The sequence below is a fragment of the Brachycentrus maculatus genome, unplaced genomic scaffold (genome assembly GCF_059751285.1).
Source record: "Brachycentrus maculatus isolate JH-2025_06_01 unplaced genomic scaffold, ASM5975128v1 h1tg000496l, whole genome shotgun sequence".
Classification (NCBI taxonomy): Eukaryota; Metazoa; Arthropoda; class Insecta; order Trichoptera; family Brachycentridae; genus Brachycentrus; species Brachycentrus maculatus.
This window is the reverse complement of record NW_028281243.1, coordinates 685,229-699,744: the sequence shown is the minus strand read 5'-3', so window position 1 is coordinate 699,744 and position 14,516 is coordinate 685,229.

The window sequence follows — 14,516 nt, the reverse complement described above, 5'->3', positions numbered from 1 at the left end:
CAATGAACTGCCAAATAACCATATATTATATATAACAATAACAGTGGAACCTCCCATAACGAGTAATTTGCATAACGAGCAAAAAAGTGAAATATTTGCTCCCTTAACGAGTGACATTTTGCATTACGAGTAACAGAGAAAGGGCAATCCCTTTTTCACGACATTTTCTTGTGAGCCAGGACCGCGCCAGTCAAAACAATAAATGATTCGCTTAACGAGTAAGATTCTGGAACAAATTATACTCATTATGAAAGGTTCCACTGTATATGGTAACTAGGCTATTTATACAAAAATAAACATTTTAAATACGAAAATATTTCAAAGAAAAAAGGTATTATATTATTATAAATGAGTGAAAGTCCCTGTCCAAGCACAAGAGCTTAGTCTCCTTTTTTGAAGAGGCATAGCGTAACTCGTATACGATATGGTAAAAGTAGAAAAGTCTAGTAAATAAATTAAATTGTAATACTTTACAAAAAAAATCATACAATATATTTGTATGTGTATATATATCTATATATATATATATATATATATATATATATATATATATATATATATATATATATACATATATATATATATATATATATATATATATATATATATGTAATAAAATACCTAGGTACCTACCTATACATTTTATTAAGTACTTACAAAAAGTACCTACATAAAACAGTTCTACCACCAGATGCCGCATGCGTCGCTCAGAATTAAACAAAAGACTTCCGATAATATTATTAACTGTCAGAATCAGATAGATAGATAGATAGATAGATATAAAAATTATTATAAAGATAAATTAAGAATAAACTTTAATTACAAAGCAACACATTGTTTATTTTATTATTATACACCCACTTTACATATTATTTACACTTAATTTTCAAAAGGAAAATATTACCACGTTATAAAACGACAATTTTGTTAAATGGAAATGGATTATGAAACATTAGATGTATTAAAACAATTACTACAATATGTTCGGAGTGAGAGAGAAAAATTAGAAGATGATCAAAGAAAACGATTAGAAGATAATCAAAGAAGACGTGGAAATCTAAGAACTAGTGATAAAATTAAAGATAAAAGTCCATGTAAGATTTGTGAAAAATTAAATAAGGGAACTCGATATCACCCTGAAGCAACATGCTGGTTTAAAACAAAGGACGATGATAAGATTAATAATAAAAATGAAGATTTACAAATCACACAGAAACAGTGCTTGAAGAATGAAAATAAAAATAATGTGGAAAAAATTTCTACAAAATATAAAATAAAATATACTCCAGAAAAGAAGAATTTCGAAGCAGATTGTATGAGCAGGAATCCAGTATTAGAATCGAAGGAAAATGCAAATGAACAATTAAAAGTTGTAAATTTGGTTAAATTAGAAGATATTTTAAAAGATCAGAATAAAAATGAAGACATACAAATAACACAGAAACAGTGCTTGAAAAATGAAAATAAAAATAATGTAGAAAAAGCTTCTACGAAAGATAAAATAAAATATACTCCAGGAAAGAAGAATTTAGAAGTAGATTGTCTAAGCAGGAATCCAGTATTAAAATCGAATGAAAATGCAGATGAACAATTAAAAGTTGTAAATTTGGTTAAATTAGAAGATATTTCAAAAGATCAGAATAAAAATGAAGACATACAAATAACACAGAAACAGTGCTTGAAAAATGAAAATAAAAATAAAGTAGAAAAAACTTCTACGAAAGATGAAATAAAATATACTCCAGGAAAGAAGAATTTAGAAGTAGATTGTCTAAGCCGGAATCCAGTTTTAGAATCGAATAAAAATGCAGATGAACAATTAAAAGTTGTACATTTGGTTATATTAGAAGATACTTTAAGAGATCTGAATAAAAATGAAGGAATTCAAAAGAAAAAAACAAATGGATTGAAAAAAAACTGTGTCTACTTTAAAAGGGTCAAAAAGAAAAAAAAAAGAAAGAAAGAAAAAAAAAACAAGAAAGAAAAAAAAGAAAGAAAAAAAGAAGGAAAAAAGAAAGAAAGAAAAAAAAAAAAAAAAAAAAAAACTTTATCATATCACTAAACTTATACCAGTCCCTTAACTACAAGAAGATGATCCGGAGGACGAGTGAAAATTTTACTATGAATTTTCATCCCCAAGGGGGGAGATGTAATAAAATACCTAGGTACCTACCTATACATTTTATTAAGTACTTACAAAAAGTACCTACATAAAACAGTTCTACCACCAGATGCCGCATGCGTCGCTCAGAATTAAACAAAAGACTTCCGATAATATTATTAACTGTCAGAATCAGATAGATAGATAGATAGATAGATATAAAAATTATTATAAAGATAAATTAAGAATAAACTTTAATTACAAAGCAACACATTGTTTATTTTATTATTATACACCCACTTTACATATTATTTACACTTAATTTTCAAAAGGAAAATATTACCACGTTATATATATATATATATATGTATAAATATATGTATATATATATATATATATATATATATATATATATATATATATATATATATATATAATTATAGACTGTGGAGCGAATGGATAATGAGAGAACAACTAATAAGAATATATATGTGGCAAATGTGAGCGGGAAAACAGAACGAGGACGGCCGAAAAAGACTTGACACGACAGATCAATCAGAGCCTTAAATCTGGTTGTGTCAAAAGTCTGCATAATCGGAGGGCATGTATAGTTAAATGTACGGATGTGAAGGAGGCAAGGAGTGTATGTCAGAACAGAAGAGTGTGGCGTTCCATTCTCTCTGCATACCCTGCGGGGAAACGGCGTGATGGTAGTAGTAGTAGTACAGTAGTAGTAGTATAAAGACTGATCTTGTTTCCTGTATCCTGTTCTCATCTAGTTAAAACTATCATTTAATTCATCGCCCCTTGCTACCTAACCGATTGCAAAATCTTCTGCGTGTGTGGCCCGCAGTTCAATCTGGAGAATAAAGGAATACAATACGGGAATCCATCGCTACCTGTAATGCCAAGTCACCGTACTCTAGTTTGATCGTCTCGCTTCGACAAGTAAAGCAGTGACGGAACGGTTCACACTCATCATCGCTTATACGCATTGTCCGTTGCGTCATCGACTCTACAACTTGATGTAGAATTATTGACCATCAATTGAATTAGAACAAGTGAATTATTTTCATTAAATTAATGGGAAAATCGCGTCAAGGGCTCGAGGCGGTACATTACTGAAATCAAAGGTTCATTGCACCATTGTTTTGTAATTGAGATAGATATTAATTTAATGGAAGTTTACTTTTGAGAACAAAGGAATATCAGGTTTCATATAAAATATATAAAGTGTTAATTATATTTCGTAAAATGTGAAGGGTATCTAAGTACCAAATTGTTACCTTTGAGATTTCCAAATATCAAGAGTAAAACGACTGACGCCTTCTGAATTATAATAATAATAAAAATCTCAATGAAGATGATGAAAAATATGGAATTCTAGGTATTTTCAGGGGTACCTGTCATAGGTTGGTATAATTAATATTTTATACACGTGTAACATTCGCCATTATACCCATGATTGAAAACCACACTACTCTTATTTCGGAATTGGTATTTATCCTTCAATTGACAACTTCATTCACTTGCTAGTTCTCGGCACCATCTATGGTTGAGTTGACAATTTTTTTCTTATTTAGCACAGACCTTTATAAAATGTATGTAAAATTCTTGCTGAAGACAAGCCAATGACAAGTTGTAGGCCCTTTTAAAATGCAGACTTCCATATTATTTACAAAATTTTTAGTATGTCCAAATACTTTTTCACAAAATCTGGATTATCTCCAATTACAGAAGATAATCCAGATTATAAAAAATATATATATTCCATATTTTTCCTCATCTTTGTTGAAATATCAATATTCATAGCTCCTAAAGGGACAAAAAATACAAATTTGTGATCAAAGATTTAGACACACTCAAAATATCGTAACTGTACCTAATTGTAACCGTACCAAAATATTGTAAAAAAAAACGCTTTACCTACGTGGAAAAGTGTTGAAAATTATTATTTTACGACTTAATCACGATCATATCGCTTAGCAATATACTAAAAACGCGATTTCGATTTGATAACTAAAAAAATATCAAGAAATCGGCGAGAATCGAACCCGCGACGCCAATTTCGCAGTCGAGCGTCTACCCAACTACGCCACCGCGCCTGTAGAAATAATATTGTTTTAATAATAAAATCAAGGCGAGAGAACGTAAAACAGGAAGCCCATTTTCTCTAAATTCTCAGATGTTAATTCAAATTAGCGGCAAACTGTAAGCTATAATATTATAACCTGTATGAATTGAATACTATATGCGGTATCCAGCGCCAGAGTCGGAGGTAGGTGGAAGAAATGCACAGATTTATTATTAATTTTCTCAAACTAAAGACTCAAAGCCCCAGGACACAGAGCAGCTGTGTTCTCATAAGGCCAGGCCACGGTTGTATGGAGATATTTTATTTTTGTCAAAAACCACAAAAAAAACTTTGGCATTAATCCGGAGACGGGGAGAGTTATCAGAATGAATTGATAAATTATACATGTTATTTATGGAGCGTTTGGCCACCTTTGATGGCTATGCTTCTTAAAAAATCGGAAAAAATTACAATGGTCAGCTCATAAGGATACATTTATACTCATAAGGAACTCTCACGAGAAGTGGTATCATACATGACAAAAATAGTGAAGGACATTGCTACCATAAACTAAGCTAGGACACAAAATGACGAACCCCCTTCTAGTGGAACGGAAGGCCTCTTGACGATAGTCAACAGGCCGGCTCCTCCTGAGGAGCTTAAACTAGCCTATGACGGTCGTAAGCCCTGTAAATTCCCAGACCATATTCTTCTTCATGTATGTTGAGATGCCAAAAATAAAGTAAAATTCAATTTTGTTATTGTGCCCCAGTGTGGGTACTGAAAGGAATTAGTAGTTAGTTCAGTTAGTCAGCTAGATCCGATTTCAACCCGACGTTGGCCGGTATACAGACGTCTCCATAACCCCAATCAGCTCAACAGATAGACACAGAACAGAGTCAAAACATAATTTGACCAGATTATTTTATTTTAAAAAACCCAGATTTGTGGACAAGTATTTGGATATACTCAAAATGTGATTTAGTTGGCAGAGCCATCTATGGTATATCTGGTATCATACATGATAAAAAATAGTTAAGGACATTGGTAACATAAACCAAGCTAGGACACAAAATGCCGAACCCTCTTCTAGTGGAACGGAAGGTCTGCTGATGACAGTCTTCTCTTGAGGAGTGCAACGTGGTTTCCTCTCAGCAATAAGCAAATACTGAGAAGTTCCTGACTGGCCCACACTAGATTATCCCTCCTGTTCCCAACACAGATTCAAATAAAAACCTATTGAATTAGTCGTGTCTCGCGTGAAGATTTACGCCCTTTAAAATGCCAGCTTTAAATAGTCAAAGCAACATCTGTATAAATAAAAATAGTGGTCCCGTGGTTAGTATCGCGGACTCTTAAGTCAGAGTTTCTCGGTTCGAGCCCACGCTACCACAATTTGATACCTATTTCTAATAATGAGCCGCTTAGCCGCTCACTGAAATAGTGTGAAATTGAAATATTTGTGTAAATAACAAAATCACAAATATTTCTATTTGTAAAAATAAAAAATAAAAATGTATGAAGAAGCAAAAATCCACTAAATGATCTATAAACCTTGTACATAAAAAGCAAGGTAGATAATAAATACAATTCCCATCTAAAAAAATCTATGGTATATAGCATCCCTCCCAAGAGCCGCCATCAAGCTCTTTACATCATGAGGAAAGGTGACAAGGCATCAGGCTCTAGAGAACCTGATGCCTTGTAAAAGAGGCTTTACAAGGCATCAGATTCCCGCCGTGTAGGACTTCCATTGATGACAATTCTTCTTCAGTCATTGCTCGTTTTATTGCTATACAATATTGGATGATTGACGCGAGGCGAGATGGTATCTGGCCGGGTAGCAGCCGTTGCAACATGGGCACTTTCGGTACTGCAAATATGAGGCATTAATTAATAATAATTATGAGCGCGGTATGTGGTAACGCGCGCGGTGGTGAGCATCTGGGTGAAGGTAAGATGGCGCGCGGGATGGAGGGGGGGGGGGTGTCGGCTAGCTGCGCAGGGAGTCGCCAACCAGTTATATAAGAAAATATGAAAATGAAAAAAAAGTTATCCCCCTACAACCTTAAGATAAGAACCGCGTTATAGGATTGAACGTTAAAGGGGACTATAGTGTTTTAAGATTGTATTTTAAGTTTAAATTACTCATTTCATACATTTCCGCTGATTATAATGTATAAATACATTTTTTTTAAATTAACTCCTTACAACGTTTCCTCCGATAAAGCGGTACCTATCTCAACGTTATAGGAGGGGTTAGTGAATTTAACTAAATAGTGGGCGGAGAAAACAGAATGCTACACAGCTCTGTCTTTGCAAACATTTTTCTCCTTTTCCAGTTCATCTTCTCATACATGTCCGCCTATTATTTAGACTCTTGACCTGACCCCTTTTACGCATTTGACTGGCCAAATTTTCCATGGTCTTCCTCAGCTCTTTTGTTTAAATATTTTTTTTTACCGTTTTGTCCTCACTGATTTGTTCCTCGCACTCAAACCATCTAAACGTACCTTCGCCTCCTTTACATTCATGTTTCTCATACATATCCGCCAATATTAGTCCGATTCTCTACCTAACCGTTTTCAAGTATTTGATATATCTGATAATTTTTTCAACCAAATTCGCCTTATAAATTTGTTTTACCGTTCTTTCCTCACTCATTCGTTCCACATATCAAAACCATCTCAACACACTTCTCTAAATTATTTCGATAGTGCTTTTCTCAGCATTTTATAAACATTATAAAATTAATAAAACACAAAGTAATAACCACTTTTATTAACACCGATTTCGACAAATACGATACCTTGAAATCTTAAATACGTGTCCATTCCTGAAAAAAACAAGGTATTCGTCGACACCGATTGGAATAATACTACAAAAAATAAATGCATTAAAAAACTAAAGTTTTAATTTATTTAGTTTTTAAATAAAGGTTGTGAACTACTGTATTCTAACATCTCGATTACCGAGTCCCGAACATTGGATATACGTTTAACTGAAAATAGTTAAACAAGTGAATAATTCATGAATCCTTATCTGATAGTTTAAATGAATGAGATATTGAAAAGACTACATGAATGCAAGGAACTACCGAAATACGCTACTCCGAATCCATCTTCATAGCTTGTTAGACGGATTTATCTTATTCAAAGTATGTATTCAGTTTGATTTATTAATTTAATATTGACATCTTTTTTATTTAATTTCTATACATTGAAAAATTTATTTGTCAACTATATATTTATATGTATATACATACGTTCATATTAATACATCAACATTTTGAGTGTGTCGAAAAACTTGTTCACAAATCTGGATTATCTCCAATTATAAGAGTTATTTTTCATATTATTTTTTGACATCTCATCAAAGAATTCATAGAGTGGTTTAAGTGATCACTTTTTCACTTTTTTTCATCTCACCAATAGCGAAGTTCTAGTGATTCAAGAGCAATGTTTCAAAATATATATATATATATATATATATATATATATATATATATATATATATATATATATATATATATATATATATATATATATATATATATATATATATATATATATATATATATATATATATATATATATATATATATATATATATATATATATATATATATATATATATATATATATATATATATATATATATATATATATATATATATATATATATATAATTATATACTGTAGAACTTCCAAGAATTTGAGTAGTGTGGTTGTCAATAATGGGTAAAATTGGTTAATGTAGCACCTGTGTAATGTGATCACTTAAACCAGCTTATGATGGTCGTCAGCCCCGTAAATGCCCAGACTTCCATTTTCTTCTTCATCTTTGATGAGATATGAAAAAATAATATGAAATATACATTCATTTAAAAATTCTAGAGGATATAGAAGATATCTAGAGGAAGACCAAAGAATTTTTGGATGCTGCAGAAAGATTTACCCATTTCTTTATTTTGCCTTTATCCCGTATTTTATTTTAACATCTTACCTCCATCGGCTACAAATTGAAAATGTTTGGAACCATACATTGGAGTGTTCTACTCCCATTTTAATTGTTAATTCTTCGGATCATCAACCCTTCGTCGTGGGACAACAAGAAGAAAATTACGGTATTTACAGGGCTTACCTCAAAACCTAACCTAACCTAACCCTGCGGAGAAGCGGCGTGGTGATTATTTAGTAACAATTTATTTTTTTAGGTTTTCTAGTGCAAGGACAAGGCGGCAAAACCTACATTCCGTTCGAAATTTCATAAAAATCAATCACCGTTTCTCGGATGTGACGTCACTGCGCGTTTTGATATTCAGAATCGGATCAAAAATAAATAATAATTTGTGGAAGTTGGCAAATGTGGCGTCGGGTTTGGCAAGTCCCCGCTGCAGCGCTGGGTCACCGCTCCACCGCTCTAGGTGTTCATTATAACGTTTTACAACACTAAACTATATCTACAATCTTGTTTACATGAAATTATTTGATAGAGAACAGATAACAATGCCTTTGGCAATGCTCCCCGTGCAAGAGACCAGGGCCGCAGCAGGAGCAAGGCGTTCTATTTATATATTTTTTGTTAATGTAAAAAGTTTCTTTAATGTATATTTAAAGTACTAACTTTGTGATTTTCCATTTTATAATTAAAATGTTATTTTGTTTTAAAATCGCTATAAATATTTTATTATAACTTAATTATAATGGTTTCGAAGCTGACCGCATCTTTATCAAGACTGATTAATACTGTATTAATCATTATTATACATTTTAATACTGATTAATACTATGTATATGAATAGTATTTATCAGTCTTGATAAAGAAACGGTTAGCTTCGAAACCGGTAGACATTATAATTAAGTTTTAATAAAATATTTTTTCTTCTTACCCTTATCCGCACCCAATGGTGCATAGGGCACTGCATGGTAGCGACGCAGTGTTATCTTGATCGTTAATTGCATTAAGGCAAGGTGATCAGCCCTGCGCTTCTTGTACCAGTCCAGGGTGATATTAAATAAATATGAGAATGAAAATCAGCTATATTTATTTTGACCCCTCTGGGAATCGAACCCGGGACCTCCAGCACGGTAGCCAAACGCGCTGACCACTGCGCTACGGAGGCATTTAAAATCACTATAAATATTTATAGTGATTTTAAAACAAAGTTACATTTTAATTATAAAAAGTTTCTCTTCAAAAAGTTTTGTGCTCACAACTAGTGCATTTCAAAAAGTTTTGTGCTCACAACTAGTGCATGTTGGTCTTCGGGTTGACCAAAAAACTACGTGATAAATCGCAAATTAATTTTCTTTAAACCCAGGTAACATTTGACGTGATTTAATTTTTTCTTAGAACAATGTTTTTGAATTGAAAAAATAAGTTTTTCTTCGAAATAAATATATGGTTTTGAAAAGAAAATGGTAGTTGAAACGCAAGGAATTCAAAGAAATGTAAAAATATTTTTTCAACATATATTTAAAAAAAAAAGCAACAAAAAATCCAATACATAAAAAAATCTGGCGTAACCTAACGTCCGATTCTCAGCGCAACCTGACGCTTAATGAATTATACTATTGCGAAATAGTTTGCGTACTTGTAAATGTGTGAATAGTGCTATGGTAGTGACGTGTAGTATTGTTTGCATGCTGGTGTCGTGATAGTCCTGACTAAGAGACGGGTACATCTTGAAACTGGAAGGCTAAAATCTCGGTGAGTGATTATACATATAAAGCACTAACATTTTTCTAAAATTTAGATTACGCTTTATATGTACGCTTTATACATACGGTCTTTGATCATGATACTGAATGCATCGAAACACGTGTTACAATGGATTTTAAGAAAAAGTGGTATTTACCTAGTAGAATTTAAATTAGAATGCATGGATATTACCACAAAGTAAATCACGAATCAATTCACCACTTAATTAACAGTCGAATTTTGGCGAGAAAATTCGCCGGTGCGAGAAATTGTCACCAAACAAGACTACCCAAACACCACTCGGGTAAGTCAATAAAAATAAATACATAAATATATAATATTTGGCTCAGGCAAATCAACCGAGAAGTCGGAATACGATTTTCCCGAGCAGCACTCGGGCTCATCGTTACAATGCTAACTCCTTGTCCGAGTCACACTCGGGCTAAACGTAGAAAAGTCACAATCAATATTTTTATTAAAAAATATTATCATAAATGTGGAGATACTCTCTAAAAACGTTACATTTCCAATATTGCACAAAAAATCCTTTAAATGCAAATCTGTTCTGTTTACTGTATTCTATCGAAATCTTAATTAAAGTTGCTACAAAACGTGACTAATCCTGTATTAAACCAATATGAAATCATTAAATTGCAAGAAAACGTATCAATTTTACAAGCTAGAATGCCTGATTACTTAAAATCATTTATAATGGAAATAACGTTTTGGTGAGGACCTCCACAAAGGTTGTCGTATATTGATCAAAATAAACCTTATTACGGCTCTGAACACCGCGTGTCTTGTTCCGTTTGCATAAAATATAGTGTAGAAAAGTACCGGTACTTACCTGACCGATGCAAGGACTTCCAGCACGACACTTTCCTTCATCTGATATTCGTAACTGTCCCACAAAATCGTCCATTCCAGCTGTTTGCGATGAAAGGATGAACACGCTTCATATTTGCGCGTAGTACTATTGCGTTTCCCAAACGTTTTGTTATTTTGACATTGAAACTCGAAGATTTCAACAGAACGCGCAATTATATTATAAATCAGAAACAAAGAAATCTTCTTCACAATGAGGACATCACAAACGAAGTGTATCGCTCCGAAATTTGTAAATAATTTTCTTGTTCAACATTTGAAAAGGCTATAAAAAAATAATGGTGACAATAAAAAAGCGTAAGGCTGTCGGTTCCTACCTAAGTAAACAATTTAAGATATATTACATCTCTCAACAGTACACACCCTCTCTCTTTCTCTCTCTCACACTCCCATATTTCAATATACCTTTTCTCTCCTACTATACATATAATAAAGTATTCTTATATGTTGAATTATTTAATTAGATTTTGTATTGTTGAATCTAACTATTGAAAAAATATGTACATATAAGCTGTATATGGTAATTCCCTAATAAATTGAAATTAAAATAATGTAACGTAGCAAATTTATATAAAATTCGAAGGAAATCTTGAAGTACTTTGGAGTAATCTTGAGGTTAACGCGTTTGGCTACGATTTTGGAGGCCCAGAGTTTGATTCCCAGGGGGTGTAAATAATTTTAAGTGAATTTTTACTCTAATATTTATTTTATGTCTCCTTGCACTAGACTGCTGGTGCAAGAAGAGCAAAATTGTCACCTTGCCTAGCGAACAATCAATTAATTAATGATCAAGATAACAATGCATATACATACAAAATATACGACAGTCCTGATCCCTGTCGAGGCGCTATTTAAAGCTGCCCAAGATAAGGACACCTACTCTCATCTGATAATCGACGTCAGCAGAACCTGACATGACATGAATAGAAGAAGAAAATACACACAGAGTATTTCATATATCGCTCACTCTTTTCAACATAACTTGACATAAATTTATGTTACACGTGTGTAAAGTGATCACTCGAACCAGCCTATGACGATCGTCAGCCCCGTAAATGCCCAGACATCCATATTCTTCTTCATCATTGATGAGATGTCAAAAAATAATAAGAAAATAACTCCTGTAGTTGGAGATCATCCAGATTTTGTGAACAAGTATTTGGACACACTCAAAATGTTGTAGATACATACTCGTTTATGTTAGTACAAGGCCATTATTGACTGCATTTTGTACATTATTCTTCTTCATCTTTGATGAGATGTTAAAAAATAATATGAAAATAACTCCTGTAGTTGGAGATAGTCCAGATTTTGTGAACAAGTATTTGGACATACTCAAAATGTTGTAGATACATACTCGTTTATGTTAGTATTACAAGGCTATTATTGACTGCATTTTGTACATCTTCATCTTTGATGAGATGTCAAAAAATAATATGAGTTTGTATCTACCTAAAAATGTAGCATTCCTCATTTTCTTACCCTTAATTTCAACACTGACCTCCGCCATCAATGCTGATTCTAAAAAATAATAATTTGGACGTCATGGAGCAAAACGACCTTCCAATAAAAACAATAAATCAAGGCAGTTATGTCCAATGCAATGAGTGACTCGTGGAATTAAAACGCAAATATCGTACAAGCTTTGTAAATTTTCTCATGCAACATCCTTTAACCCAATTATGTTTTAAAACGAATTAATTTATTTCGATCAATGTATAATTATTATTTCGGTACAATTCCTAATTCTACTTAATTAGTGATATAAATTATTATTTCGTTCACACATTAAAATAATTCAAGTCGTAACTGTTATGAAAATAACTGGATGTTTGTAAAGATTAAGGCGGTGTATTCGATAGTCCGCAACTGAATTTTCTTTAAATCCAGGTAACATTTAATGTAATTGCATTTTTTGCTTTTTTGTGTTGAAAAATTAAGTTTTTCTTCGAAATAAATATATATGGTTTTGAAAAAAGGGTTTTTGAGAGGGAGCGATTAAAAAAAAAACAAAAAAATTTTTTTTTTCAATGTTTATTGTAAAAATTTAATTCAACGAAATTTATGTGGCGAATGTGGTTGGCAATATAGGCAGAAGAAGACCGTGGAAAACATGGCATGATCAAGTATTTCAAATATTTGAAATTGGTCACGTCAGGAGTGTATGTATGAGAATATGTATGAATGCGGAAGAGACGAAAATTGTGGCGTTATATTTTCTCTGCCTACCCCTGGAGAGAAGTGCCGTGATAGTTACACACACATGTGTTTATAATTGGTGTAATAATGGTGTAATAATAATAAACAACAGTTTAAATAAAATGTAATATATATATATATATATATATATATATATATATATATATATATATATATATATATATATATATATATATATATATATATATATATATATATATATATATTGTATATATATATATATATATATATATATATATATATATATATATACATATATATATATATATATATATATATATATATATATATATATATAATCATAATAGGTGTGTGCTTTCTCTTTTCATTCTTTTCCATTTAACCAGACTGAGACAAAGCAACGCGTGGTCGGGTACAGCTGGTGTAATAATAATAAACAACAGTTTAAATAAAATGTAAAGGCGATATTTCCGTTCAACGTTCAACTAAAAATGTTATCGGCGTTGTCGTGCCTTCATTTATACAGTTGTTTTCGCGAGATATTTATTTACTTATCCATTGTGAGATTTTCTAGAAAACGGCATAATAATATACTGCTAAAAAATACGAGTAATTACATACATAAATATTTGTAGGCATCCGTATTATTTTACATTAAGAATACCAGGGTTGTCCAAAGCACAAAAAACGAATCACGTAAAACTACAATCAGATATACTTCCAAACGTATCGAAAATCGTACCTACAGGTGGAAGATTCCTAGACCATTGCATATACTCGTATACATGTTTCAAGAACTTACGTAATATGGATGTTCAATGATGGGCAGAATGGTGAACTTACCCAAGTGTATAAAGTGATCGCTTAAGCCAGCCAAACGCCAGGTCGTAAGCCCTGGGATGCTCAGACTCCCATCTTCTTTCATATAAAGAGGAACAATAGATGTTTCATATCAAGTTGAGAACAACAATAAAAAGAACATTTCCTTTTAGAATACATATTTATTTTGTAGAATATTTCATTATTTTAATGGCATCTCAAATATTTATTGAAATGGCAACAAATTTTCTAAGTAGCTTACTAACCAACTATCACGCCGCTTGCAAGCAGGGGAAGGCAGAGTAATGAGATTGCCATACCAATCGGTCTTTGCAAACAATCTTCGCCTCTTCCACATTAATACATCTCTTCATACATATCCACCGATTATTCTGATTCATCTCCTGACCACTTTCAAGTATCTGAAAATGCCAAGTTTTTCTCGGCTTCCTCTGCTCTTATTACCAACCACATTCGCCTCATAAATTTGTTTTACTGTTCCTCATTCACTCATTCTATTCACATATCTTTGAATACTTAAACTAGATAACTTCTGAATTATTATTTAAAAAATGATATGTCAATATAGATAGTGAAAATATGGTCCGAGTGAAAAATAAGTCCGAGTATTTATAAGGTTTACCACCTGTCATGGGCTGGTTTGATGTTTTATACATTATAAGGTTGTATAAAACATCAAACTGTTGGAAGAAAAGATTAGGAAGAGTTCTTTACGGTGGTATGGACATGTGG